General features: G+C 40.9%; 1 protein-coding gene across 6 annotated transcripts in view; it reads right to left on the minus strand.

Annotated features, from left to right (window-relative positions):
- Positions 1-27,045, minus strand: part of RARB (retinoic acid receptor beta) — a 771,689-nt gene that overhangs the window by 657,506 nt on the left and 87,138 nt on the right. For 4 of the 6 annotated variants that reach the window (XR_005792006.1, XM_040480043.1, XM_040480041.1 and 1 more), the window contains exon 3: positions 20,341-20,457. The exons of the other annotated variants lie outside the window; for them this stretch is intronic. The gene's annotated coding sequence lies outside the window, so the exon portion shown is untranslated. The remainder of the gene's footprint in view (positions 1-20,340; positions 20,458-27,045) is intronic. 6 annotated transcript variants of the gene reach the window in all.

Consider the following 27,045-nt stretch of genomic DNA (forward strand, 5'->3'; position numbering starts at 1 on the left):
TTTAAAACCTGCAACAGAGTATGAAAGTGCCTTACGGATTAAATTAGCCAGCTACAACCCATTACTGAGCTTTATGAAGAAAATGACAAAACATTAATAAACAGCCGCCTTTCAAAAATACCCACCTCTGGAAAACATAAGTTAATGCAATCATGGTCCAAAAGGAATGTAAACCAATATTATAATACCACATGATATGGTTCGTTAAACACTTCAAGTCTTTAGGGTGCTTTTTGGAATTGCAAAATATTTCTGTCATCTCCCCACTGTAATTTGGTACTCCAAAATACCATTAACTTTTAAATGTACCAATTTTCTTTTTGCTGCTTGATAAATCTTATTCGTCATTCATAGGCTCTAAATTCATTTTATGCTTTGCGATAGCTCACTCAAAAACTTTTTCCAGTGCCATTTCCTCAATAAGAAAGTTGGAAATAAAATGATATTTGGTCCTAACAATATAAGGAATACAGTCAGGCATTTTCTTCTTTGATATTAAAATTGATATATTCGTGACAGGAAAAATTCAGACTTTGATTAAGAAGGCAACCAAAACACTAAAAATAAGTATAGTCGTAGCATAAGAGGTTTGAAATTATCAGTTTCATGCACTAGACTACAAAAGGACAGAAGTTTCTATCAATGGAGACTTCGTGCTTTATTCATATACAATTTATAGACCCAGACCAAATCCAGCTTAATGAAAGAAATTCATAGCGCATGGTAGGATCCCTCAGCAGATGTGTAAGTAAGAAAGACAAAGCAATTTAAAACTTCAAAGTCATCCAAACAATGCATTAAAAAGAGCTATTCTTACCAGAAAGATCTGCCAGATTATCTCTGGGTTACAATGATTCAGACTGAGATGTGCTGGTAACTTTTCCACCCCTCAGTCAGAATGGTAGGCAAGCAGTTATCAGACTAACAACCATTAAAGCATGGCATTTGATTTTTCACTCTAGAGAGAGCCACAATGGAAGGGCTTTGCCTTTTCCCTCCTCTGGCTAGCTAGGAGGACCAAGGACACAGCTGAATTTCACAAGTCACGATGAACACAAAAACTCAGACAATACCTTTTGGCAAAATAACAATTGAAATCGCTCCATTATTTATCATTATGCCCTTCAAAGGGAACTTCATTGAGAAGCTGGAAAGTCTGCTTAAGAAAACAAAAACGTCCTTCTCTAAAGGTTCCAAGGATATTAAGAAAGGTTTCTATTCTCCTAATAGAACGTATGTAGTTTATTAGCTCACTGGAAAACACGAAGAAATATAAATGTGTTTATATCTTTGCACACTTGAGTTTATAATGCCAATAGTTGAATATTTTTTCTGATGTTTTCCTACATCTCACTCGTTACAATACAAATATAAAGGGAGGGTGGAAAATGTAATCACGAAGGACCCAGTTATGGATAGTGTATTTCTCAAGTAAATTATGTTTAGAAATCTTCAACTAGTGGTTGTATAAAGAATAAGGTTTCTGACCTTGTCAAGCGTCTGTTGCTCAGCGTTCTAACCATTTCTGCTCCTGACGAGCTCAGTTGTGGCTGCACACACACAGACGTCAAGCCCCAGCGAGCTCTAACCTTCAGACCATTCTACCTACCTCTCACCTTCAGACCATTCTCCCTCTCCTGGCTCCAAGGGGTCATGCTCTGAACATGTACAACTCTGCTCAATGACCAACTGTAAAAGGTGAGTCGGTAACCAGCCTAAGAAAACTACCAAGTTTCGACACTCAGTTTTATTTGAGTTGGCTTCTCCAACAATCCCTTCTCAGTGTTCAAAGACTACATTTAGGGACATTTTAAAAATAGGCTTGGAAAAAAACCTGTCAGAGACGTAAAATATTCTTTCCTAATACGTTCAGATTTCAAACATTTTCGTGAAGACCTGTGAAGAAAATTTATAGTGCAATATTTTTGCGTTTTTCCTCAAATAAAAAGTACTCCTTTAAGAGATGAAAAAAGATGCAGAGAACTGTCTGAAAGAATATTGCACAGGATTTACATATTTTACCCTTGTTTTTTTTTTTTAAACAGATTCATATACCTGGAAATAACCTTAAGTTGTTTATGTGTTCAATTATGTGTCTTCATTCCCGCTAGAAAATTATTTTCCCCTTTTATGAGATTATGGCCACACACGGAAATGTCACAAATCTGAATCATATTTTATTTTAGTTTTCCAAAAGAAGATGGATTTCTTCTACTTAAATGAATCTTCTAGTTCTCCATTTAAGGATATTTTATTGGTAAACAAATTATATAGGCTTCCTCTCTTCCCTAATGGTTAATTACTTTCTCTAAGCAGGGAGAGAAATAAAAATTGAAGAGAGATTAGCACCTCCATGAATTCTGTCAGTCACTGGTAGTTTTCTCACCCAAAGTAGCAATTAATTATGATTTAATCCGACTGCATGTTTCTTGATTAATAAATAATATTTTCCTGGCCACATATCAAAGCCTCTAACAGTCTCTCTGTGAATAACTTGTTGAATGTAACACTATTTGTCCCCACGTTATATTTTTAATTAAAACTGTCACGTTTGATAAGTTTAATAAACATAGCCCATGATCAACACAGAAGACTTTGAGGTTTCGGAGAAATTACAACAGAAAAATTCAGTGCCTATTGATGTACATGTATAAATGTATACATGTACTTAGAACACACATTAAAAAGACAGGTTTGGGGGCGCCTGGGTGGCGCAGTCGGTTAAGCGTCCGACTTCAGCCAGGTCACGATCTCGCGGTCCGTGGGTTCGAGCCCCGCGTCAGGCTCTGGGCTGATTCAGGCTCAGAGCCTGGAGCCTGTTTCCGATTCTGTGTCTCCCTCTCTCTCTGCCCCTCCCCCATTCATGCTCTGTCTCTCTCTGTCCCAAAAATAAATAAACGTTGAAAAAAAAAATTAAAATGACAGGTTTGGGGCACCTGGGTGGCTCAGCTGGTTCAGTGTCCAACTTCAGATCTCATGGTTTATGAGTTCGAGCCCCACGTCGGGCTCCATGCTGACAGCTCAGATCTTGGAGCCTGCTTCTGACTCTGTCTCCTTCCCTCTCTGCCCCTCCCCTGCTCACTCTGCCTCTCTCTCAAAAATACACATTTAAAAATATTTTTTAATTAAAAAAACACAGGTGTAATGAGCTCTTCCAAGTTGTTATTCAACATGAATTTAATGTCCATTGAAAAGATAGAAGAAAATATATATTAGCCACTTCACCAATTCTAGCAGGCTGAGGCCACTACACAAACAAGAACTACTGCAGTTACCAATGCCTGATCTTTTCACATCTCATATTCTGCTGCCTTCTTTTTAATTTAAATTTCAGTTAGTTAACACACAGCATAATCAGTTTCAGGTGTATGTCGTAGTGACTCAATGCTTCCATACATCACCTGGTGCTTATCCCACCAAGTTGGAGCTGCGCTTTTCAAGCGGGAGAATTTTACAACTGTGATTTTGTGCCTTTGAGACACTGCCGGGAGTTACGGTCTTCCTTCTCTTTCCCTCCACTGGTCTTAGAGATCAAAGAAGCGATGTCTAGCACCCTGGGTGAGAGGTCCAAACTCTGAGGCCCATCGAAGCATACGGTGCACAGAATAGGTAAAAGATAAAGTGTATCTTTCCAGCAGGTTCCAAAACTTGGGAATCTGTTGCGGAAATCAAAGGTATTTCAAGACACAGCTTGGCATTGCGGAAATCAAAGGTATTTCAAGACACAAGGCATCCTGTCCTTCTACCAAATAAAATTTTGTGCAAGACATGAAATTAGAATCAAGTCCAGATATGGACTCAATGGTCAGTGTTCCCCAAACTACTCAAATGGACACTGTCTGTGGTAGAAAATAAGTGCTTAGCTCATTCTGCAAAACCTTACTGAGTCCCTAACTACTTAACAGCCGGGCTGCCTTCGATCCTTGCGCTCAAATCCAGGAGTCAGCATGCACAATGTGGACGTGAATGAAGATGTGCGAAGATGCCTACAAAGACCTGTGTGAAGTCTACAGAACTGTTCAGTGCACGCTTTTGTATCTGCACCCATCAGTCCTTTGTACCAGACATGGTGCCAGATTCTGAGTCGATATATGCAAATTAGACAGCTCCCTGTCAACTTCCCGGAACAGAGGACATCTCATCTGCTCTTGACCAATCTGTAGAACTGAGGCTGAGCAAAATAAAGTCATCAACACTGAGATATAAAGCCCAATAGCCTATTCAGGCCATGGGGATACTTCATGTTTCTTGGGATCTAGCCAAAGAGGAGTGCAAGAAATAAGGTGAACAATAAAGGTAAACTTAAGAGAAGTCATGATGACCCGCCATGAAAAATCAGCTTTCCTTATGCGGTTGGAGGGTGGGAAATTTTTCAGGCAGAAGAGAAAAATAATCGGGGATATCTTAAAAGATACGAAAAATTAAGGCACTGATCGTGTAAGCAAGCCAATGGTTCCTCCCAAATTACGTTTAATTCAATGATGCATACCTAGGTAGTTAAAAGCAATGGACTGTAGAGAGTCAGAATGCCATGGTTTAGAATCTCAGCTCCCCTAATTACAAGTTGGGCGATCTTGAGCAAATCACTTAACATTTTGGGATCTAAATATTCTCACCTTTATAGGGATACGTAGCTCGTAGTGTTGCTCTAAGAATTAACAGCTAATATTTGAAAAGCGTTTAGAATGGTGTCTGACACACAGTAGGCACTGTGTTAAGTGTTACACAGTAAACAACTATTGACTAAATTCCTATCATGCCCCAGGCACTGGAGATGTTAAGATAAACACAGACAAGAAACCACTGGCTTTGACAGCATTCACAAAAACAGGACTAAGACCCTATCTAGTTGCTTTCATTGGTTTTCTTTAATGACTGAATCAAGATGACTTTGGTTTGGGGAATTGTGTTCATAGTTTTAAGACCATAAGTACAGCCGTATTTTTCAATTCCAATAGGACACATAGATAGAAAGTGAATGGTGGTAAAGCCTCAGTCCCTCGATGCATTTCACCTCCTATCCACTCCCCTTTCATTCAGAATCATAAAGGGGAAGACCCCTAGCACACGGCCCTCAAAGGAGAGCTCTTTCCACTCTACCTAAATTCAGACAGCTGTTGTTTGTCATATTCCCTTCTATTTTTTTACAGAATCTACTGAATAGGCTCCACAACGCTGTCGCTTGCTTAAAATTTCTCAATTTGTAATTTACTGAGCTACCATAAACCCTGCCAGATTATGAACAACGAGAACTGAAGGGACGGGAAGGTAGCATATTACAATAAGCAGAATGATATGCATTATTCTTCATAATCAAGAAGCATTATTCTTTGCTTCTTTGTAATTGTTTTTCCATAATGGCTGTTTTAAAGACTTCATTTTTAAGTATTCTCTGCACCCAACCTACGGCTCCAACTCACAACCCCAAGATCAAGGGTTGCACACTGTCTCCACTGAGCTAGCCAGGCACCCCTGGTTTTCCATAATGAAGAACATATTTAAGGAATCAATCCAAAGCAGCAGCGGCCCCCGCGGCAGCATTGCCGAGGCATGACAGGGGCCATACAAACAACACAAATTTTGGCATCAGGTCATGTTTGGAATTTCTGTTTCAAAGAGCTAAGGAGCAGCTCTTGGAAACGGGGTAAAAAGAATAGAGTAGTAAGAGTTTAACAATCTAGCTGATAAAAAAAAAATGAGCCATAAATTACTGAGTGTTTTTTAAGGCAACAACTTCACCATCGAACATAGTATTTATAATTATTTAAGGGGATTCAATAATCATTTGTGTAATGAATGAATAATGACCAGGGTTTTATTGGCTTTTTGGGTTTTTTTTTTTTTTTTTGCCTAAAACCGTATTTTCCAACAGAATCAAACTGCTCTTGTTTGCTCTTTGAAAAGTGATAGTTCCAAACCATCATATTATAAACTACAGCTCAGGACATTTTTTCCCCCTTAAAATGCATTTTTATTGAAGATCATCGGTCACTTTTCTGCTTACTCTCAGAGCATGGTGAGATCTTCCTATAATTTATCCATAAGAAAAGCTAGTGCAATGTGCCAACACAGAGATTTCACTATGCACTGTAACTTCTCAATCATTTCCTACGCTATCAAGGAAGCCTAGTATGCACGTTCATCTCTTAGGGGATTGTATTAGTGACCTATTGTCCTCAGTTTTCTCTCGAAATTTTTGGAAATCGTTTCTTTTTACAAGCAAGTGCGCTAACTAAGCAGCATCTTCAAATATGATTTTAAATTTGGCAAGATAAGAAAATATTCCTACCACTGCTTTTAGATGATGTATTTTCCAAAGCCCTTTTTTCTTTTTTGTGTGTGTGCTTTTTTAATTTACTTATTTTTTAATTTACATCCAAGTTAGCATATAGTGCAATGATGATTTCAGGAGCAGATTCCTTAAGGCCCCTTATCGATTTAGCCCACCCCTCCTCCCACAACCCCTCCAGCAACCCTCTGTTTGTTCTATTTAAGTCTCTTATGTTTTGTCCCCGTCCCTGTCTTTATATTATTTTTGCTTCCCTTCCCTTAAGTTCATGTTTTCTATCTTAAAGTCCTCATATGAGTGAAGTCATATGAGATTTGTCTTTCTCTGACTAATTTCGTTTAGTATAATACCCTCCAGTTCCATCAGAAAGCCCTTTTACTACACAAAATAGGCATTTCAATGTAACAATAAAGACTAGGAGAAAACATGACCATATTCTAATAGTGATCATTCCTGAGTGTTAAGATAATTTTCTGTTTCAAGGTTTGCTAGGTCCCAGTACCTAGCCATGCTCTTAAAACAGACCCAATTTCTAGGCAATACTAAGCAAAATGAGGATAATCTATTTTACCAAAGCATTTAAAATCACAACGTGAGAACCAAGAAACAAGAGATCATCTCTAAATGGAACAAAAATGCTTCTACAATTGGAGGGAATCTGAGAATTTGGGGGCTGAGAAAGTATACCAACCAGCAGCATACAGTTGGAGAGACTAGCAGGCTTTACTCGGATGTCAAAGAGAAACTGAAAAGCGTAAGCAGACAGTGCAACATCTTCTGCTGAGAAGAACACCAGGCATTGACAAATCAGAACCACAGAAAAAGAAGTTTCAGGGTTGAGTCTAAATTAAAAATGATTAAGCCTGAAAGAAGAGAAAGAACCATCAGCTTGGCTGAAACAAAAATTCTTGCAAACTGAAAAAGATGCTTTTAAGTGGAAAAGCATTTCAAGAATTAAGAACTACCTGTTGCCCTCGGGTCTTTTCGTCTTTATGTCTCATATTGCACAGAAAGTTGTTCACGTCTACTTGATTGATGGGTCATCATCCTTTGTATGAGTATGGATTCTACTTTGAGTATGTAACAGATGGATTATACTCTGGGTACAAAAAGCATTGGCTCTTTCAAATCCTGTCCACTAAGACCAGGGTTACATTTGAGGGGTCAATTAACCCCTTCGTTGGTAACACTGTGTAAGCAATGGAAATATTGACAACTGTTATCACCTCTCATCAGCATAAACCCACTTACACCTCAAAATTCCACCATCAGGAGAGGTTTCTGCCTTTCCAAGTTGTTTTCTCTCTCAATCAAGATGAACTCGGACGTAACACGCTCCGTCCAAAAATATTTATAACCCCTGCAGTCTCTTAAGCCCAGCAATAAAGCTATCCTTTTGTACAAAGTTGGGGAGGATCGGGCGTGCGAACGCATCTACAATTACAGGAAACAAAGCGATTCCTCAGATGTGTTTGCCACTTTTGCTGCAGAACACAGTAAATTTTACCTTATTCTCCGCAGGCCTGCATTAGTGTGCATAGAAAACATGCAAAACTGCTAGCACCTTCACACACCAACTCGTGTGAATGCATATCAAAATCAGCCTAGGGATCTACTCTTCAGAGTATATAAAGTGTATACTTTAACAAGATTAGCATGTTGTTGAGGGGAAAAAAAACAGGTTGGGGAGTCCAGATCATGATACACAGATCAGTTGTGGCTAACAGCATTTCTCAGTATGTGTTCAGAGAGTAAATGGTCCTTGACTACAGAAACTTTCAAAGTCACAGGTCCCTCTGCATGTTTCTGGGCTCTGACGGTACATCTTCAGCTTACATTAGCACAGCTGCAGGGACACTGAGTGGCTCAGTTAGGCATCCGACTTCAGCTCAGGTCATGATCTCACGATTCGTGAGTTCAAGCCCTACATTGGGCTCTCTGCTGTCAGGCTTCGATCCTATGTCTCCCCCCACCCCCCACCCTTTTACCCCTCCCCAGCTTACTCTCTGTATCTCAAAAATAAAACAAACATTAAAAAAAAAAAAATAAGTACAGCTGCAGACACTCAAGTCTTTTAGATCCAACAAATAAGCAGATGTTACATGGAGACTTTAACCTCATACATCCCCCAACAAAAAACAAAGATCATGGTCACTGCATCCCACTGCTGTGGAGAAGCCATGTGGCATGCATAATTGCCTCATAAAAACCATCCCACTATATGCATTTTTTTAAATTATCCTTCTAGGACAATGGAGCACATACTTTGAGATGCAGAATTGAGGAATTCAGAACAAGTCAAGGTAGTCCTATGGAATGATAAATAGATTTAATTAAAATTAAGCTCCTCCATGGAAATTTCCAGGTTTTTTGTTGTTGTTGTTGTTTTTTTTTTTTTTCTACACAGATCCAAGAATCTAGCTAAATCTCATAGACATTGGATGAAATATTTGATTTGGGACTTTAAGGACAAAAACGGTCCTGCAAGAAAAGTGTAATGTAGGGATGAGGGCAGTTGGGATAAAGTATTACTGGATCAATCTACCGTGCTGGTGTAGTAAAGGGAGGAGGACAGGACTCCATTCTTCTCATCTTTAAGTGAGTTGTGTGTGCTCTATAAATTAATGCCACCAATACTTGATGGCTCCTATTTGGAAGTTCAGCTGAGTTATAGCAAGAAAACATGAAGCCTGGCCTTTTCACTTAATTACTTAAGCCAAGTGCCTTTGGCTTGAGAATAGGTTAGTGATGGGAGTATCATATTAAGCCTCATTTGGGTAATTTACCCTTCATCCAATAATATAACTATCTCAATAGTATAATTTGTTCTTACAGCTGCCTAGAATATAGCACTCAGGGGCTTTAGGTTGTTTTTTTGTTTTGGTTTGGTTTAGTTTTTACTTATATTTTTAGTAATCTCTGCACCCGGCATAGGGCTCTAACTCACCACCCCAAGATCTCTTCCAACTAAGCCAAGCCAGGTCAAACTGGGGCTTCGGTTTTCTTTTTTTTTTTTTTTAATTTTTTTTTTTTCAACGTTTATTTATTTTTGGGACAGAGAGAGACAGAGCATGAACGGGCGAGGGGCAGAGAGAGAGGGAGACACAGAATCGGAAACAGGCTCCAGGCTCTGAGCCATCAGCCCAGAGCCCGATGCAGGGCTCGAACTCACGGACCGTGAGATCGTGACCTGTGGACGCTTAACCGACTGCGCCACTCAGGCGCCCCATGGGGCTTCGGTTTTCAAAAGCATACCAGAGATGTACTTATGCTTGGCCTCTTGTTTTCTGCAGGTCTTGTTACAACATTCTCCTTGTTCTTATTATAAAAATAGCTCGATTTCCCCCTTTCCTTGACAACCCCCTTTTCTCAATCAGGCTCAAACTTTATCTAAAGTTGTACCCTAAGTCGCCGAGGCCTGGTGCACGAATAATTGTTCCATTTCTCAACGCATGTCTATTTGTGGGTATTATTTCTCCAGATGAACTTGTATTTGAGGGCAAGGACTTTATTATCTTTATTCAAAGCACCACAGAACTTAAAAAGTCGTAGAGAATTAATTCATTGCTCTGAAACCATGCTTTGATTCCCACCACTTAAGGTAACCTCTACTCTGAAACCAGGTTTCAACTTTATGTTCACTGCAATCTGGTCCAACACTTACTATTCTCCTTTATGCTTGTTTTCTAACATACTAATATCCTACTGCTTTTGCCTCATTCTCCTTATTGAAAGCACTGGGATCCTATGGTATGAGAAAATGCCAAGACATATCTTTTTTTTAATGTTTATTTTGAAAGAAAGAGAACGCGCATGCATAAGTAGGGGAGGGGCAGGAGAAAGGGGGACAGAGAATCTGAAGAGGGCTCTCTGCTTACAGCACAGAGCCCAACCCGGCGCTCAAACTCACCAAGTGTGAGATCATGAGCTGAAGTTAGACGCTTAACTGAGCCACTGAGCACCCCAAGACATGTATTTTTACTGATAACCTGCTGCATTGCTAGAAGAGTGGAGGGGGCTTCCATAACTATATACCATGAAGAGATTTCTTTTTAAAAGGAGATATTATAAACAAATATGGCAAAATATCAACGGTCTACCAAGCTAGTTATTAGTGAGTGGAATCTCATGTTTTCTGTGGTTTTCTAGCATTACCAGAATTTTACAATTAATGATTAAAAATAAGTGAGAAGGATATATTCTTACATTTAGTGAGTATCTGAATGCCTTGAGTATACGGGGGGGGGGGGGGAGCGTGATGTTGTAGGGATATTTAAATTTTAAGTAACGACAATAGCAGAAAACATTTTCCTCACCTCTTCTCACCCTAGATTGTTAGTACTTTTAGGAGGAAACATTTCCCCCATCTAGGAATGGGAATTCCAAGTATTCTTTCCTCCTCTAGTATTTTAATTTGTTTGGGGGGGGAGGGGACGGGAAGGGGCAGAGAGAGAGGGAGACAGAGGATCCAAAGTGGACTCTGAGCTGACAGTAGCAAGCACATTTGGGGCTTGAACTCATGAACAATGAGATCATGACTCAAGCGGAAGTTGGACACTCAATGGACTGAACCACCCAGGTGCCCCTACTCTACTAGTCTTTAAGCTTTGTAAGTTCACCTATAGGTCTTTCCAGACCCATATTCTTAAGGCTCCCCAGCAATTCCACATGACAGGGCCAGCTGTCTTCAGGATTCAATAGTCTTCTTTTTTTTTTTTTTAATTTTTTTTTTTAACATTTATTTATTTCTGAGACAGAGAGAGACAGAGAATGAACAGGGAAGGGGCAGAGAGAGAGAGGGAGACACAGAATCTGAAACAGGCTCCAGGCTCTGAGCTGTCAGCACAGAGCCCGACGCGGGGCTCGAACTCACGGACCGTGAGATCATGACCTGAGCTGAAGTCGGATGCTTAACCAACCAAGCCACCCAGGCGCCCCTCAATAGTCTTCTTTTAGGCAATTCTTAGACCTTGCCCTAAGCAAGGGACCTTTAAGGTTAGAGCTAAGTCTACTAAAGTTTTTTCTGGAGACCTATGCCCAGTATTTCAAAATGCAAATTGTCAGAGCTAAGACTTTGTCTCTACATGCTGCAGGTTCAAAATGGGGGGGGGGGGCGAGGAGGAGAAAAAAATGAATGTCTATATAAGGTTTTAAATAGCGATTCTATAATTATTGGTAGATCTCAATGGATTTAGTACATCACTAATTATACTGCATTACTGTCAAATGAATTCTTTTAGCATGATTAATGTTATTATGCCAAATCCCAAATTAATTCACAATGAGTATCTTAAAGTCTCAGCAATGCTTTAAAAGGAGGGAAAAAAAGATGACAAATTAAGCTGGGCCATTATAGTGAAATAGGGAGAGGTTTGCTATCTAAGCACTTCAAATATATGGCTAGAATTAACCTATATATTTATGAAGCACCCTTCTGATCTTAGTTCAGTTTTGCAGTACATTTCCCAGCTGGGAAAATATCGTACTAAATGAATAGTTCAAATACCCAGTCTCTTGACCTTTTACCCTTGTCTGAACGTTTCTATTGTTTGTGTGTCTTTTGTTGTAACCTGCCCCAAATCATCATTTTATAAGCCAGCAGGATATAAAGAAGTCATGAACAAAGAATATACTATCTGCATCAATTTTTTGTTTATAATTATCCAGTGATTTTTCGGATACATTTAGCCTTCTCCTATTGTCCCAAGATTTTCTTGTTCCCCAGCCAAGTTGATGATGGAGACCCTAAGGGTTTATACTCTGAAACCCTCTCCCTCCCCCCTTTCGGGAGGAGATTCTCAGCAGACCTGGAAACAGCCAGCTGTAGCAATGAGCATTTCATCTTTCCATTCCAAATGCAAGTCTCTGTAGTTTGGACTCAGATTTGACCCACCTTCTATACATTTTGTTCCCCCCTACCATCCTTGAGACACCGTAATGCAGTGGTTAAGAGAATAGAATCGGAGGTCGACTTTTTGTCTATCTGGGCTCTCCCAAGGCATGTAGGAGTTTGGACAAAATACTTAACATCTATTAACTCTGTCTCCTCATCTGTGAAAAGGGAAAAAGTACCTCCTATACATGCCTACAGCACGGGATGGCTGTGAAGATTTAAGAATTTTTAAATCCTTGGCACAGCACCTAGAAAAGTCTAAGGGCTAGATATACATAAACTAGTTTTCATTATTATCTTCTCCTTACAAATAAAAGAGTACAGGTAGCAGCCCAAACCCAATACTGCCGAAATCCTGATCATCATCATCTCTAACGCAGAGTTCTATGCATCCAGTTTTGCACTGAGAACTTAGCAAACTATTTCTCCCCCCACCATATGTATCTGCATTTTACAAACTTACTCTGACAGCAGCGGCCGAACAGGGGTAGGAACCGTGGTTATTGTACTCTGGTGCCTATGCTATTAAACTCCGACACAGAAGTTCTTTTACAAAACACTTTCCTGTCACGAGGAAGGTGGCGGGATCCTGGTTTTACACGAGGAAATGGCACTTAGCAAAATTCATTTGCCTCAGCTCACGGGATCATAGCAGGAAGAACTAGGGATTCAGCTTGACCTCCTGACCCTCAGGATACAAGCCACAGACCAGGACTGTGCAGAGGTCTACAAGGAAAGCAGCCATGTTGGGCAGGTAACAGAAGACTGCGGCAAATTTCAACTATCCTAGTCAGCAAATGCATGAATCAATACCAGACTCAGGGCATCTGAGATGTACAATTTCTAAGAATTGTTGCATTTAAGAACCGCTCCATCATCTAAGAATTGCTGCATGGGGTCGCTAATTGCAGTTATTCTGCACAAATTAGTTCTTTTTCTGCTATTTTTGTTTCTTGGTCTAGGTTTTTTTTTGCGGGGGGGGGGGGGAGATGATACCGTCTGCACTAGACTGTATGCAAAGGGGGAAGGGGGGTAAGAGGGCTTCAGAGATTCAAAGGATAACCGCACAGACCCCCTCCACTGATGGATTCCTCCCTCTTCCTTAACCCAGCACCCAACGTACAGCTGAACAAGGTAGGGTGCTCGTTGGTCAACATGGGCACATGGTCAGCAAGACCAGAGAGTTCTGTCAAGATCACAGGAAGACCTCATTTTCATCTAACCAAAACCAAAACGTGCTCCAGAGTCCGAGGCAGGGCTGACCTTATGAGAAGTTGGAAGAAAGGAGGGGGAAGAATACCAAAAACTTCCAGTAACTGCTACCTTCAACTAGTAGAGAGATATGACAGCAGGAAGTTCATTACACTGGGGAAAGCAGCTCCACCCTCCCCCCACTCGCTACAGCGTATAGTTCACCGGCTGTACTCAGAATCTGCTCAGACCGCTTGATGTTTTAAAAAAAATCACTAGGTAGGGGCACCTGGGTGGCTCAGTCGGTTGAGCATCTGACTTCAGCTCAGGTCACGATCTCGCGGTCCGGGAGTTCGAGCCCCGCCGTCAGGCTCTGGGCTGATGGCCCAGAGCCTGGAGCCTGCTTCCGATTCTGTGTCTCCCTCTCTCTCTCTGCCCCTCCCCCGTTCATGCTCTGTCTCTGTCTCAAAAATAAATAAATGTTAAAAAAAAAATAAAAAAAAAATCACTAGGTAATTGTAAATAAAAAATTAGGAATTACCTCCCAGCATTTACTCATCGGGAGACTTTACATAGAAACCTGGGCTTAACGTCATCTTTCAAAAATATCTAGCAACACGGTCAGATGCCATCTTGACCTGTTTTTAACCTCCTTGGCTTTTGGAGGCATCTCTAACAGCAAGCCCTGACCTACATCCATGGCTCCAGTACTGTGAATTAGAGACCGAAGAAGGCAGAGTGATTTCCTCGAGGACCTCAGAAAGCCAGTTAGGAGTGAAAGGGAATTTGACTGGCCACTGAAGCCCTATCACCTAAAGCAGGACCAGTTAAAAGCAGGACCAGTCAGCACCCAGTTAAAAGAGGACTGACAAAGCTGAGCACGACTAATGGTGACTGATGAAAGGCTGAGCCACAGGCAGAAGTTGGCTCTGGCGTGGAGTTTAGGACCCACGGATCTGCCAACAAAGCAACAGGCTGTGGCACAGTCACAGATGGGACTCACCGTCATGTGTGGGACAGAAGACAGAATTGGGTGTCAGGAAGGAAGAGTTCTTGTCCGGTGCAGCTGCCAGCAAGTAATGTGAAGGTGCTGAAGGTCAAATCACCTTCTTCTTAGTGCTTTATCTTGACAATGAGGGAATGGAATACAGGTTTTTAACCTCTGGTTTTATTTATTTATTTAAAAAAATTTTTTTTTTTTAACATTTATTTATTTTTGAGACAGAGAGAGAGAGAGCGCGCGCATGAACAGGGGAGAGTCAGAGAAAGAGGGAGACACAGAATCTGAAACAGGCTCCAGGTTCTGAGCTGTCAGCACAGAGCCTGACGCGGGGCTCGAACCCACAGACCGTGAGATCACGACCTGAGCCGAAGTCGGACACTTAACCGACTGAGCCACCCAGGCGCCCCTTAACCTCTGGTTTTAAATTTACCTCCTAAGGCCATGGAAAAGTAAATGCCGAGGCTGCAATGTGTGATGGAGACCTGAAATGGGGAGGGGACAATGGGGATGGTTAAAATATAATAATTTTGGATACAATATTTAGATCTGATGGGGCACCTGGGGGGCTCAGTCGGTTAAGTGTCCGACTCTTGGTATCAGCTCCGGTCATGATCTCGCCATTTGTGAGCTCAAGCCCCGCATTGGGCTCCGTGCAGACAGCGTGGAGCCTGCTTGGGATTCTCTCTCTCCCTCTCTCTGCCCCTCCCCTGCTCACTCTCTCAAAAATAAACCAATAAGCTTAAATATTTGTATCTATTGATTCCAAGCTTCCCAGTCTTAAGTCTCTGATTGTTCCAAAGCTGTCTTGGAGGCTATCGCTCTATTTTAGATTTAGGAAATATTTGTTCCACAAATAGAGGAAGATTTCTCTTGGCTATAACCTTAACTGGGGGTGGGGATAGACTGTTTAAGGACTTCACATTCTTTGTTTGTATGTAAATGGTGCTGCTAATTGCCAAATTACAAGAAGTCCCAGCAGGACCTCTTAATGAAAACACTTGGTTAACAGCTAGTTCACATTGTTAGTGTTCAGGGAGAAGTAGTAAAACTGCTTTTCATTTTCAAATAATCTTAAATTCCGTCTTCAGTTTGTATGACTGGCATTCTCCCAATTCTGTAAACAGAAATTTAACTCTTACCCTCTCCCCATACTCATGAACTTCGAGAAAGGCTTCACGATACCCTGCCCATTTCTCCTAGCTGAGGCTCTGTCTCTAAAGAGGTCAAGCAAAAATCACAATGCAAAAAAATACCCGCATGAGTGTCGAAACAAAGTCATAGCCAAAGGAGTATTAAATTCCACGCTTTTCGCTTCGTAGGCAAGGACCTCGGACCCTCACGTAGCTACGTTGGACTTTTCTTTTATACGTGGCTTTGTCAAGGCTGCTCACAGTTAGGCAGCACCACGGGAAGCCACAAATGAGGAGTAAGAAGTTGCTCTAGTTGGCGCTCTGAAAAATCTGAGAAGAAATTAAAGGCACTGTGGCCAAGAGGGAGAGTAAAATTCAAAGTCAGTTTAAGAATTAGCGAAGTATACTATCCTAGGCTCTTTCAGAAAATCTATCTATGCCAAACCCTTAAGCGTAAATGTATTTAAGATCTTGGAGCCAAAAAAGAAACCAGGAAACTATGGCCACTCCTCCCAGATCATCATACTCATAGTCATTAGAGTTGGCATTTATTAAGCTCTCCATGTGTGTGCCCAAGTACTGTTTATCTAATTTAATTTTCTTAACGTTAGTCTCAAGTAGATACTATTGTTATTCCTATTCTACAGAGGAGTAAAGTAAATCAAAGAGGTTAATTTCTACAAGTCGCCCAGTAAGGATGAAGGAAATCATGTGCCTGATTCCACCCTCATGAAGACAAAACTCAACCATCACTGAGAGATGATCTATTTTTTGAGTGCTATCAGTCTTGAAGTTTCGAATGCTGGTCTTAGCTGGGAAGGTAACATGAGAAATTAAATGCATCTGTTTTAAAGGTACGATTCAGCGATTGAGTGAATTTACACAAATGGCCAACCAGTGCCATAATCCAGCTGTAAAACCTTTCCACACTTCAAAAATCTCCCTCTTGCTCATTTTCAGTTACTATCGGTTCCCTCCTAGGCAGTTAACTTATGTTTTCTAAGTTCGCTTTTCCTAGACATTCCAGAGCAATGAATATTTACAATATTTCTTTACAAATCTCCAAAGTTTACAAGATGAGGTCTTTTCACCTGGAAGAATGCTATTGAGGGTGAACCAGGTCATAGCACGTATTAGGAGTTTGTTCCTTTTTATTACACAATATTCCATTGTATAGATATACCACATTATGGTTAGCCTTTCACCAGCTGGACATGTGGATGATTTTCCAATTTTTGCTACTATGAATAATGCTACTCTCAACGTTCCCCTTCAGCCTTTACGTGGACTTGTGGTTTCATTTCTCTTGGGTAAAATCTCAAGGGCAGACTTGCTGGATTGGATGGTCAGTTTATATTTAGCCTTCTGGCGTGTTCACCTTGGCAGCACATATAATAAAATTAGAATGTTTAGCCGTCTAGAAAACCCCCTCTTTTCCAAAGTAGCTGTACCTCTTTCCATTTCCACCAGAAATGTAAGGAGGGTTCTGGATTCTCCATGTTTTGACCAACATTTGCTTTGTGTTCTTAATCCTAACTAGTCCAGTGGCTGGGAAATCGGTGTGGTTTTCCCTAAAGACTAAGAACACTGACAATCTTTTTGTTCTTAAGAAGATTCAAATCTTTTGCCCGTATTTAATTGGGCCGTCCTATTGTTCAGTTGTATGGTGCTTTCTATATTCTGGGTACAAGTAGTTTACTATACACATGATTTGGAAATATTTTCTCCACATCTATGACTTGTACTTACGTTCCTAAGGTCTGTTAAAAGCATAAAAGTCTTCAGTTTCATTCAATTTATCAGTTCAACAATTTATCAATTTACCAATTTTTTTCTGTGAATAATTTTGGTGTCCTACCTAAAACCTCCAATTGACACAAGGTCATGCAAAACTTTTTTTCTACAAGTTGTATAGCGCTCTTTTATTTACGGCTATACTCTATTTTGAATTGATTTTTGTCTATGGAAGAACATAAAAGTAATTTGTTCCCCCTAAAGTAGCAGAGTTTACAAATAATCTTGTTTCCCTCTCCCCCTCCCAAGAATTATCAAAGTTTTCCAAATACAGAAAAGTTGAAAAAATGTGTATACCGGTAGATCACTTAGACTCTGTTAACGTTAGATGGAGTCCCTTTATTCATCTATCTAGCCAGCTGTGAGTTCGTCTTTCTGACGCATTTCAAAGTCTATTTAACTAATTAAAATTTAACGCATTAATCATCCACTTCAGTTCGAAACGGTTTTCCCTTCTCTTTTTAAGGTCAAATTCACATACGTTGCCATGCACACATTTTAGATATACCAACTGAGCAAATCCATGCCGTTTCCATTTTGAAAAATTTAGTTTTAGCCCCCCCAACTCAAACCAACATTGTGCTGATTTCCCATGTATTGGTACTGTGTCTCCTTCATCTTCATAAAGACTTTACAGAAATGCACTGATCGAGTAGATATTCTTGTGCATTCTAGTAGATATTCTTTCACTCAGCAAAGTATTTCTAACATTCCTGTACATGGCTGCTGGACACCATCTCACGGTGCGCATGTCCTGCAGTTTGCTTATACATTCCCCTGTTGGACACCTGGGCTATTTCCCATTTTGGACGAGTATGAAAACCTGCAAAGTTCGTCCTTACACAATTTTTTGGATAGCTAACGCTTAGGAAGGAGATTGGTAGGTCATAAAATAGAGGTGTATTTTTTTACTTAAAACAGTTTTTGTAATCTTTATTTATTTTTGACAGACAGAGTGACAGATCATGAGTGGGGGAGGAGCAGAGAGAGAGGGAGACACAGAATCTGAAGCAGGCTCCAGGCTCTGAGCTGTCAGCAGAGAGCCCGACGCGGGGCTCGAACTCACCGACTGCGAGATCGTGACCGGAGCCAAAGTTGGACGCTCAACCGACTAAGCCACCCAGGCGCCCCCAAAATAGAGGTGCATTTTATGAGCAAGTACCAGACTTCTTCCTAAGTGCTGGTGCCATCATCTTCTACTCCTAGCTGTAGCAGGTATTTCCAATTATTACTCATCACCACCAGCGTACCTTCTGACTGAGGGAAACCCGAACCCCCTTTCTCAGAGAGTGTACATCACTTGCTAGAATATCAGGGATCATCAGTGTCACACAGAGGAAGAGTTCTATAGCATGTCTTGAGGGAATGGGTAATTTAAGTAGACGAGCCTTCCATTTTATAAATGGAAGACCAGATGGGCGCCTGGTGGCTCCGTCGGTTAAAGCGTCCAAATTCGGCTCAGGTCATGATCTCACGGTCTGTGAGTTCAAGCCCGGCATCAGGCTCTGTGCTGATAGCCCAGAACCTGGAGCCTACTTTGGATTCTGTGTCTCCCTCTCTCTGCCGCTCCGCTGCACATGCTCTCTGTCTCAAAAATAAACATTAAAAAATAAATTAAAAAAAATAAAAATAAACGGGAGACCAGAGCTTTCTCCTCAGGTGCTCTAAGGGACACTAAGATTCACCACAAGCCCTGGAATAAAACATCCCGTGACAGGAGATTATGTTAATCTCACTCTCCTACCTCTCTGTGGGGCCTTACGAAAATACGGGTGGAAAAACAACAAGCTTGTTTGTCCCTAGAATTCTTTCCAGCTCTTTCTTTTATCTGCTGTGACTGGAGCGGCGAAGAATCCCATGCTACCCTCCCGGTGCTAAAGCCAGATCTCTCTTCACTGTGACCTCCTACTGCCTTCTGTGAGTACTTTTTTTCTTCCCTCTTAACTCAGAGGTAAACACAGACATCTCTGCTTGTGCTCTCATCACACAGAAGTAAACTGATATTGACAAGCTTGTTTTTTTATTAACTCTCCATGTCTACCAGAGTCAACAAACCTCCTTGGAGCTTCCGATCGCCTTCCACTTCTGAAGTGCTAGAACATTCTGCTGCCTCTCTCCCTAAATCCTCTGAGTTCGCTTCTGTCCATCCTCTCCCTTCCCTTTTCCAGCTTTGTAATCTGCGCTTCATTTCTTGGCCTCGAAACCCCTTTCCTTCTACTGGATGCTGTCTCTACCAGTTGATCACTCAAGTTTAATGATCTACTTCCCCACCTGTGTTTGTACAGAGCGAGGTTGAACGGATTACAGTTCCTGAAGAGTACTGTTAGGTGAGCTCGCCATGGCTGCGAAAGTCACGTTATCTCACAAGGCAGCTGGAGCAGATCCAAAGCCACACATCACTGGCCATGTTGCATGGCAAGCACATACATAAAGCCTGAAGGTGTTTTTTCCTTTCCGAGGGGCTTAAGCTCTTTCATAAAACAAAATTTGGGCATTTACTCTCCAGTCGGAAATCGCTTCAATGGATCAGGCATGATTTCTTAGCAATTCAGGAGCACAGCCTTTTGTCTAGAGCTGCCCTACATATGATGACAGCCATTAGCCACATGTGGCTATCGACCAGTAGAAACGGGGCTTCTCAGAATTGACATGTGCCGCAAGTGGGAAATGTACCCTGGCTTGCAAGACAGAGCAAGAAAGGTACAATTTGCCCTTTTTTAAAACTACCAATAGCATGCCCCAAATATTTCAACATTCCAAGGTGAGTAAGTTAACTTCGCCTGTGTCTTTTTTCAATGTGATTCTAAGTCAAATTAAGAACAATACTGGAGTTGTACCACATTTCTATCAGACAGCACTGATCTAGGGCATCTTAAAAGAAAGCCTTTCTTTCAAAATAGTTTATCCATGTTTACTTCAACCTCAGCATCTCTCATCTAAAGCCCAAAGAACAAGTGCTTCTGAAATACCTTTTCTAGAAAGTCGCTTCCCCCCCCCCCCGCGGGTCGCGGGGGGGGGAGGGTTAAAAGGCCACATCTACCTTTAAATCAGCTTTTGCAGCCACACAATGTGGATCTCCATAGAGCTTCACACAGTAGCTGTGTCTCCCATGCAAAGCCAAGGTATTCTCTCCATGTTAGTAAGTCACACAACCAACCTGCAATGTCAGAAACAGATCGCAGGGAACTGTATTTGTAACATACATGTGGTTGAAACAGGTTACTTGTGTCTGTTAGTACGGAGATTTCCGTGGGTTTCTGGCCACTGTACTTCAAATATCATTGGCATAAGGTGATGTACGTGCCAAATCCAGGGGAATTGGCTCCTGGGAGCAGGGTGAGGCCCATCTGAGAAGGCACAAATGCCTGTCCTGCCTCCAGGAATACTGTGTCATCAACTCCCACCTTCCCAAACTCTGACGCTTCCGTGAGCAGGAATATTCCAGGAATCCAAGGCCCCTCTCGTCATGGAGATACTGCGGGAAAGCCTTGGAAAATGTTACTGGTCAAGAGACCTGGGCACGTTTGGGTCCTTTCAGGGCTGCTAAGGAATGTTAAAGCATTTCAGCATTCCATGCCTTAGATCCCTGAACTACATTATTTTGGGGCCTATAGACGACAGAATGACATAGGCTTTGGGATGATGGCATCTCGGATCCCCCTCCCCCCCCCCCCCCGCCTTTCTAACATTGTATAACTAATGTCATGGACCACACTGTCCCCTGCGTGGCTGGCATGGTCTCCAGCATGCCAATGTATCTCCCTGTGGCTGTCACTACCTTCGCATCTGACAGACCTCTGCCTGCTTCACATGGCATAGATACAGACAAGCTGGACTTACAAAGAGCTCTACAAAGCAGATTTCATTTCCAAAATAAATGGTTCTATCGCTAGGAGATAGTAAGCAAAGCCACGTTACTAGGTGACGCCAGAGTACTGTTATGGGCTGGACATCCATCCCCTTACGTTACTTCCAGGTTTCTTTATGCATTTTTAGTTACTGACCTGATCATTCATCTTGAAACTTCTCCAACGTTAAAAATATGGGACCACGGAGGACCTATGTCCATGGCAGACTTAGTTTCTTTTGTCTTTTTTGTTTTGTTTTTGTTTTCGACTGCTTAATCGATAGGCTGGCATTTTACTTTAAAATCTGTGATTTCGTTTTGGCCAGCTACTTCCTGACTTATTGTGTTCTACTAAATGTGATAGACAAGGGAAACTGCGTTTGTAAATATTTTCAAATATAGTATTCATTTAATTTCAACCTTGGTGTTCTACAAAGAAATACATAAATTTATGTATTTCTAAATAAATAAATAAATAAATAAATAAATAAATAAATAAACTCCTTATAGAGTTGTCTATAAATTGAAGTTAAGACTAGTGGGAAAACCCTCTGTGAAGCCAATCCCTACCTAATATACTGTCACTCAGACCTCCACGAGTGAAGCATTCTTAAAAGAAGTCATATCCGTATGGGATAATTTTCCTGACTGACTTCCAGTCGTTTGTTAGAGTTGAGACATTTAATGAGTTCTACTCTTTGAAGACCTGTTTTTCCTAGAGAAGTTGAGACACAGCACCAAAACCAGATTTCAGTTCCTTCTGTAACTACCACCGATACGACAGTTATTGCAAACACTAATGGAATACTAATTTTAGAAGACATGTCAGAGGCAACTTAGTTTAATCTTATAAGGATTTTTCTCTTCCCCTGAGAAGTGGTGGCTTCTTCTATTTAAATACTCCCAGTGATGGAGCTCATTACCCTGTGCCCTGGTTCTTTTTTTATCTGTTTCTATAATTATTACAAGATTTTCTATATTAAGCTGAACTGTGCCTTCCCATAACTCAGTTTCCATCCTACCCCCAGTGCCACCCAATAGTAAGCCTAATTCAATCTTATACCCGACAGCTATAATGTTTAAAGGGACATCAAATCCAACTACCACTAGTTGAGATTTCCTATGCATGGACCATCACACTAGGTATTTATGTGTATTGTTAATTTATTCTTCCTAACAACACGAAGACATAGGTACATTATCCTCTGTTTATAAAAAAAATAAAATAAACGGAGGTATGGAGAGGTTCCCCCATCCACCCAAGACGATACAGATAAATGTAAGTGGGCTTTGAACCCTTGGATACACCCAGGGCCCATACTTAAGCTCTCAGATGCCAGTATAGAGCCCTGTTTCCTGACCACTCTCCTTCATTTTCAAATGTGTAGCAATTCTCCCTTCATCCATTAGAATATTCAAGCACAGCATGTGGCATGGAAAAGGCACTCAATGTTTGATGAATAGGTCCATGCATAAATGTTACTAAAAATGGTTCTAAGGTCCCATGTTCATGCTGTTTAGCATTCTGGAATATCTTCTAGCCTATAGACTTGAACTTCTTTACTAAAGCAACCATATGCTCTGTGTTTTTGCCAATCTTAACATTCAAGTCTCCTTACTTCAGCAGGTTCTAAGCCCTTGGGGGGAGTACCACAAGATGCTTTGACAATGTAATAAACAGCTATAGACCCTCTTTTCAGAAAAATGCACCCCAATGACACATTTTAACCCCCAATCTGGTACACGGATCCTCTGATGTCATCTAGGGAGGAACACAGATGGATGTCATCTATGGAGGAACATGTCAATCTATGGTTGAAGTGTCATCAAATTTTTACTATGTCAAGACACTACACTTTATAGCAAAAACAAATAACAGAGTGGTGAACTACTCTGACGTTAGGGAATACCTATGCTTCATCCCAATCCATTGGACTATTCCTTCTCCAACTTTCTCCAAATATGCATAAGATAATGGTTGTTCCTAAAGTTATCCTTTGAACATGATTGTTCATCTAAGGGTTAGTATTCCCAAAGTTATTCTTGAAAGTTCATACCACTCTTTTTTTTTTTTAAATTTTTTTTTTTAATTCTTTATTTATTTTTGAGAGAAAGATCATGAGCAGGGGAGGAACAGAGAGAGGGAGACACAGAATCCAAAGCAGGCTCCCGGCTCTGAGCTGTCAGCACAGAGCCCGATGCGGGGCTCGAACTCACAAACTGCAAGACCATGACCGGAGCTGAAGTTGGATGCTTAACTGACGGAGCCACTCAGGCACCCACTTTTATACAAGTTACCCTACTATCAAACAAGCTGAAAAACCCTGTCAATGTCACTTACCGAGAGGTCTGTGCATTCATTTCTAAAGAATTCTAATTCTTACACCGAATCCTATAGCTGTGAACAAAGCCAAGTAGATTTCCTCCTAGAGAAAATACGGTTTTATCCTAGAGATACTTTTAATTATTAAGCAGTCCAACTTAATTCATCATTAGTGCCCATAATGAAACGCAGTAAGGCAATTTAGCAGGAATGGAGCAGAGGTGCTGTAAAATAAAATATAAAGTCATAACATTTATCACAGCTTGCCGTGGAGAAATTTATTCTGCTGGAAGCAATAGTTTTAGACGTAAAACTTGAGCTGTTAAAGAACTTATGTCAACCCTGCGGCAGAAACTGGCTAGGTGCTCACAGGCTAGTAGTTCTTCCTCCTTTGGGCGCACCGAGGAGATTCCTTGTGGCTCTAAGTAGCCACATGACCGAGCTTTAGCCACTGTCACGGGGCAGCAGTGATGTCTGTCATTTGGGGTCTCCACAGAAAACCCTCCCCACTCTCCCTGGTCTTCTCTGCCTCTAGTTGGCTACAACGGAGGCCATCTCCAGCTCTACCTGAGACCCATACATCGACAACTGAAGGGTTGCAAACGGAAGGAAATGGAGGCTTCTGAATTCAAGCTTGGCAAGAGCTGTCGGACCAAGAGCACCAAGGTTGGGCTGTTAGGTGAGTGGCCAACCTTTCTTCCATTTCTCGGAGATTTAGATTTGAGGGAGTCAGGGAGGTATCTGTCACAGCAGCTAGCATTATTTGATCCGACATGGCTCCCGTTTACATAAGCAGAGGCTGTGGGTCCTGAGAAACTGCAAAGCTCATTTATATTTGATCATTGTATGTCATATGGTTATTTTTGTGTTTCTCTTAAAATGAATTTCTGCTCGGCAGTTTCATTATTAGAGTGTTTAGAATAAAAAGCTTTCAACATTAGTGTTAAAGAGACTGGACCCGAGGGAAGCAGCAGTAAAACTGACTAGAAAGTCTTTGAAGGGATGGTAGAAAGGCAAACAATGTAACTTTTTTGCCAGCATTCCCTCCCCAGTTTCTAGACTGACAGCGAATAATTTTTATAATACGAAATTCAATGTTTAGCTTTTAAAAAAAATGGAAAATGACAGGTTACACGTTACAAAATCAAGAGTTACATAGTCAGACTGCCCTAGGTTCAAATTCTTGGCCAAAAATTGAGATGGAAAGACCCAGATTTACATTGGCTCTGAGAATTAAATCAAGTACCTAGTACCTGGTAGCTTTTCCCTAATTCCTACATGGAACTGAAAGCCAACAATTTACTTCTGTGAGACATATTTCGGGGAAAGGTATGGAAGTTAGACACTTTACTGTGGTGAATACATACACTTATAGATAACAACGACACATATGCATATTCATTATTTACTCCACAAATATAGGCATTTATGCAAATGCCATATACTCGTTATTAAAATCGTTATGCCCTACAAAATTATACAGCACAAAATCAGAAGGGGATAGAACAAACTAGGTCAGTGGAGACCATTCAATATGTATGAACCTTGTAACCAGAGCACAAACAAAACAATCTCAAAAAAAATAGCGTCACAGTTAAAAGACATGATGAATTCCTAGTAAATGAAACTGTCATGTATAAAAGGACTTTAAGGGGCACCTGTGGCTCAGTCAGTTAAGTGACCTACTCTTGGTTTTGGCTCAAGTCATGATCCCTTGGTTTGGATGTTAGAGCCCCACATCGGGCTCCATGCTGACAGCATGAAGCCTGCTTGGGATTCTCGCTCTCCCCCTCTCTCTGCCCCTCCCCTGCTCATACTCCCTCTCAAAATAAATTAAAAAACAAAACAAAACATGGAAGGACTTTAGCTCATAAAAAGTAGTAGCTGGGAGTACATTTGAGAACACATTAAAACTGAGCCTTAGAGGGGTGCCCTGGGTGGCTCAGTCGGTTAAGCGTCCGACTTCGGCTCAGGTCACGATCTCGCGGTCCGTGAGCTCGAGCCCCGCATCGGGCTCTGTGCTGACAGCTCAGAGCCTGGAGCCTGTTTCAGATTCTGTGTCTCCCTCTGTCTCTGACCCTCCCCCGTTCATGCGATGTCTCTGTCTCAAAAATAAATAAACGTTAAAAAAAAAATTAAAAAAAAAAACAAAACTGAGCCTTAGAGACAAAGTAAAAATGTGAAAAGATGAAGATGAGAATAAACGTTTCTAAGCCAGAAGACATACTCACACCAAATCAGGAAGAATATAGGAAATTGGCACCATGTGCAAAACCCACTTCCTCATAGCTTGTTACATTTAGCTGTTAGTCAACTTTAAAATATTAAACGTCAACGTGCTGAGGGAAAAAAAAAAAATTAAGATGACCACCATGTTTCCTTAATGTCACTCTTCTGTTTTACTGTGTATGTGCTAATTCAGATTGTAGAAAGATACATTATAGAATAGATGCTCGGTCATCTTTTTTTTTTTTTTTTTTTTAGTGAATAAATGTATAAGTAAGTGCCCGTAGCACAGTGAGGAGAGACACAGGCAAGTAAGAGTCTGGAATAGAAAATTTGTAGCATAAATCCTGAGATGACCCTAGTTTACCACTTATTGGCCTTCACCCTCTTGTAAACTTGCTCCCCCTTCTCTATAAACAGGCCATCACGATTGCAAAGTTATCATGAAAAACATACTCTTTGTAAAAATGCTCTGACGTTTCTAACACGTAGAACATCTCTAGATAGATATGTTAGACATATGTAACATATAGAACATCTAACTTATCGATAGGGATCGATATTAACAGCATGCACGTCCATTGCATCCTTTTAAGAAACACACGGAGAAATGAGGATTCGGTTACATCAGGGTGGGGGACAGCACACGGACAGGTGAAGGCTATGGGAAGGTAGGGTGGGTCAAGGCACAGACACTGGGTAAAACTTGACATCTTACTCAAACTAACAATGAGTCACCTGGTTCTGTTAATATTGATAGTTTACATCACCAGAAAGTAAAGACAGAGACTGAGGACCAGTATAGGTCAAAGTCTTTCCTTTTTCATTTTTTCTCCCTAGATCTTCTGTATGATGTGAATTAACGGTGCTCTTTGCCCAAAAATATAGGTCTGGTTACTTGTCCAGAATTATAGAATTTTAGAGTTAGTCAAGGCCTATATTTTTCCAGTCGATTTATCCTCCTCTCAAGAAGGTCCTTGATTTGACCTTATTTCTGCTCTGCAGAAAACCATTTCCAAAGCAAAGCAGCTGAATTTTGTTCATTATGTCGAAGTGAGCCACATACAAGAAGTATTAGTCTTATCAATGAGGAGATCCCAATTGTTAAGGTTCTTGCTTCATTGATTTTCCTTGACAGAAGCTGTGCGCGTATTGGCTTTCAAGGTACAGAGCGTATGGTAACTGCAATCTCTTCTAGTATAGATTCGGCTAGGTCTTTTAAAGAAGAAAGGTGTTTGCAATAAATAACACTAAAATATATAGCTACTGTATGTTACATAGGTTATCTTTTACATCAGACACCTTTTAGAAGAAGAATTTAAGAAATGCTTTAAGTCATTCCAATGATA

The sequence above is a fragment of the Herpailurus yagouaroundi genome, unplaced genomic scaffold, assembly GCF_014898765.1.
Source record: "Herpailurus yagouaroundi ecotype Mexico unplaced genomic scaffold, PumYag 159, whole genome shotgun sequence".
Taxonomy (NCBI): domain Eukaryota; kingdom Metazoa; phylum Chordata; class Mammalia; order Carnivora; family Felidae; genus Herpailurus; species Herpailurus yagouaroundi.